The sequence below is a fragment of the Vicia villosa genome, linkage group LG1 (assembly GCF_029867415.1).
Source record: "Vicia villosa cultivar HV-30 ecotype Madison, WI linkage group LG1, Vvil1.0, whole genome shotgun sequence".
Classification (NCBI taxonomy): Eukaryota; Viridiplantae; Streptophyta; class Magnoliopsida; order Fabales; family Fabaceae; genus Vicia; species Vicia villosa.
Window position 1 is genome coordinate 101,935,870 of NC_081180.1, and position 4,227 is coordinate 101,940,096.

Genomic DNA, 4,227 nt, shown 5'->3' on the forward strand with positions numbered 1-4,227 from the left:
CTAAAAGAGTAGATGTTGTTGTGAGCTTGAGTCATCGTTGATGACATCACAGGAATTCTGAAAGGAGGTTTTATGATTATGGTAATTTTAAGGTGATGAAGAAAAAAATTTAACTATTTTAAATGGTTTGTTGAAGACATGAGCAACCGTGTAAAGGATGTGATTAGATCTTTGAAAAACAAGAATGACGAGCTTATGGATTTTAACTAGGGAGTTAAAGAAAAATGAAGAATCACTAAAGATAAAGATTAAGTTTATGGATTATTATCTAGGTTTGTCACTGGTGTTCATAATGTAATTTGTGTTTGTATCACATGTATTAAAGTGATGTAATTTTCCTGTGTAGTGTGATGTATTATGTAGTGTGATGTAATTTGCATGTTGGAATGAAATGAGATTTTGACATAACATATGCAAGCTGTTTTAATTTTGACATGTTGAAGTATGCCTTAAAATCTTTGCTGATGAAGAGAAAGAAAACATATTTTAAGATTGCCAAAAATTAGGAAGCCGAAAAGCAGCAAAAATGTCTGGTTTGGGTGGTTTGTGAATTTCGTGTTTGATCAGTTAGGTTTACGGATCTATTTTTTACTTTTAGAATATTAGATATATATTAATTTAGAAATAGTCTAAATAAATATAAAATATATTATAAAATATTTATAATATTTTATTCTAATAATTAATGGATTGTGTTTTTGGACTTTGTTTGTTGGGTATTTGCTATTATAAACATGTATCTATAAATAAGTATTTTGCAAGTGTGAGAGTCTTAAGGTTTATAGGGTTTATGGTTTTCTCTAGGGAAAACTTAGAAAGTCAAAGGTTTTGGGAAACTTTTGTAGTTATCTAAGGATATTGGGAAACACCTTGAGTTTGTGTGCTTCAAATATTGAGAGTTAGAGAGGTTGAGAAACATTTGGGTAGAAAATAGGGATTTATTCTCGGGCACCTTCGGGGTTGTTCATGAGAATTATGAAGGCAAAAGCTTTTTTCTTGTAACTCATTTGTAATCTCTTATAACAATTTTACGAGTATAGTGAGTTGGAGAACTGCTATGTCCTCCAGAGTAGATCTTTTGATTGAATTGAATAAATAAACCTTTTGTTTTTTCTCGCTTTATTATGTTATAATTTCTGCTTATTGGTTATTATTATTAAAGGTCATTTATTTTGGTTGCTTCTGTTCTTTGCCTCGCATATCAAAATGTTGATTTGAATTTAACCTTGTCATTATTCACAACAAGACATAACATGTAATATCATATATTTTTGAATTTGTAATTGTACAATTTGACACAACGTGTAATTTGATACAACCTATAATTTTTTGAACATACACAAAACATGTAATTTGACAAAAAGAACCTGCATAACCTATAAGGTTTGAACCTATAGAACTTGTTATTTGACACAACCTGTACAGTTTGACAATAATTTGTTTCAAACCTACACAGAATAAACCTATATATTTTTGACATTATGAACTTTTCCAAATAGAATCAAGCTATGAAATAGAACCAGAATAATGTTTTACACAACCTAGTAATAATGAACCTGCACAACCTATCCAACCGAACCAAACATAATTGTTATAAAATTGAACTAGAAAATGTTTTACACAACCTGATTATATTGAACCTGCACAACCTGTTCAAACAGAACCAAAGAGAATTGATATGAAATTGACCCAAAATAATGTTTTAAACAACCTGGTTGTATTGAACCTGCACAACATGTTCAAACATAACCAAACAAAATTGCTATGAAATTGTATTGAACCTACAAAATTTTGATAACCAACCAGAATATTTCTTTCTCCAATTTTCATATAAATATTTAATACATAATATATGTTCAATATATTGGCTTGGCTCTACAATAGCCTATACCAAATCCTAAATAAAAGTAACATTAAGTAACATAACATAAAGTAATGACATTAAGTAACATAATGGAAGAACATAAAGAAATGTAACATAACATAAGGAATAATTCACACCTTTTGTTGATATGATATAAATCTATAGAACGTGTGTTAGATGGATGGTAAATCATCAAGTAATAATTTTAGGAACCATTTCCGTGAGCTCTTTGTTTCGGCTTTCACAACCAGATATGATATCAACATCATCTTGTTATTTTTATCCTTACCAACAATAGCTATCAATTGACCTCCAAAGTCCCCTTTTAAAAATCATGCATTTAGCCCAATTAGATACGCTCCCTTCAGAGCTTTGTATTTAATTGTTCTCGTTATTTGTCTTCTAAGTTTTCATCAGAACTTCTAACTAGTCTCTGCATATTTAATCACCCGATTAGAGTACATAATTGTCTTCTCAATTATTATGTATTTGTTATCATCAAAACTATGAATTAGATGTAGAACTAAACTATGTTCTAACACTTTGCTTTAAGCAAACTGGACCCTTTTGAAGTCCTCTGAGGCCTTCCTATCATGGATGACGTTGCATCTAGGGTACATAAGAGCCTAGGAATTCTTTTTGTGGCAACGGACAAGAAAGTCTAAGAGACGACTTTCGCCTGCTTTAGGATAGACAACCTTCATCTGGTTCTCCTCCTTTTGGATGTCCCTTTCGACTTTATCCCTCTCAGCATTTTGATTCATGTCTACCATGTTGACTTCGACGTTAGGACCATCACTGATCTTGACCCCATGGAACTTGACTCGAAGACCCTCAGTAGCCTTCGTCATCTCAATACCTGCAACATAATCGTCAGTGGTTTTAACATTGTTACCTTTGTTGATGAGGCCTTCATTAGCCTCCTTTGCATCGATGACAACAAAGTCTTCAGTGACTTTGTCTTCGATCACTTCCACCATGTTAATGTTTGTAGGCTCAGCATAGGTTGTGTCAGCAATGGGCATAGGGTCAGCGTCCACCTTCATTTGAGTCTTGTTCTTCTCACCTAACCTGCGGCGCCCTTCCTTGATTTCATTTTGAATGAGATCCCTGAAAAGAAAACATTGTAAGGTTTTATGCCCTAAAAATTATGATATTTGCAAAAACCTCTCTTCTTTTGTTGATCTAACGGAGGAATTTGGCACCAGATGGAACTATCATTTGGCCCCATCTTTGACTAATAGATCAAAAATCTCATCACACTTTGTTACATAGAAGGTGTATGTTTTCTTAGGAAATTTATCACCTTTTTCAGGTTCGATAGGGTTCTTCCCATTCGAAGGCTAAAGAATCGTCATAAACTTCTTGTTCGGCGTCTTCGGCTTCGACATATGCAACTATCTCTATTTTATGACTCCTATTTGCCCTAGCCTTCTCAGCTTTTAGAAATTCCACTTGTCGAACTCTATCCGTCAACTGGGCCATCTCAACTTTATAGAGAAATCTAAACCTCTCACAACCATCTCAACTAGTTCGTGTTCTGGAAATTGTGTAAAGCATCTTGCTTTTAACTGGCAGAATATGTTGAGATATTTGTCTATAGGTTTGCTAAATTTTCGTTTCACATAGGCTTACTCACTCAAACTTTTCTTCGATTGGCCTATATAGAAATGTTCATGGAATATCCTTTCTAAACGAGGCCACTCTTGGATTGAGTTTGGTCAAAGGGTGGTGAACCAAGTGAACACATTCTTGGTTAGCGAACTAGGGAAATATTTTACTCATTCGTTTTCATTATTCACTATATCTCCGGCCTCGGTAAGATACCTGGCTATATGTTCGACGGTGGATTCACTGGTGTCACCAGAAAATTTTGTGAATTTTGGGACTTTCCAGCCCCTAGGTAATTCAGTTTGCAAAATATACTCTGATATGGGGGAAGTGTAATTTGGTCTTCGAAGACCAACATTCACCCCCATTTCATGTCATAATTCTTTCGATCATGGTAGTCAGGTTATTCTCTCCTAGCATTTCGTTTTTCGAAAATGCTGAACTACTTCGTCAACATTTTGATTTCGATCAACCACTAGAACCCTTCTAGGTTCTTCCTCCCTATGTAGCCTATTGATTTTGAGGTTGTTCGACCCTTACTCCCAGATTGTTTTCACCCAATGTTTTATGGAAATGGTTGGGTCTGGTTAATTTGTGGGATCCTCTTCGAATTCCCTACCCATATTTTCTCTTATCCAATCATGATTGGGCGGTTGAACCGTTTCTTTAGGGCCCCAAAAAAATTTGTTATTCGTCCCATCTCCGCAGCCATCTGCTGGTTTGACCGGGCATTCTGCAAGTTTTTATGGATT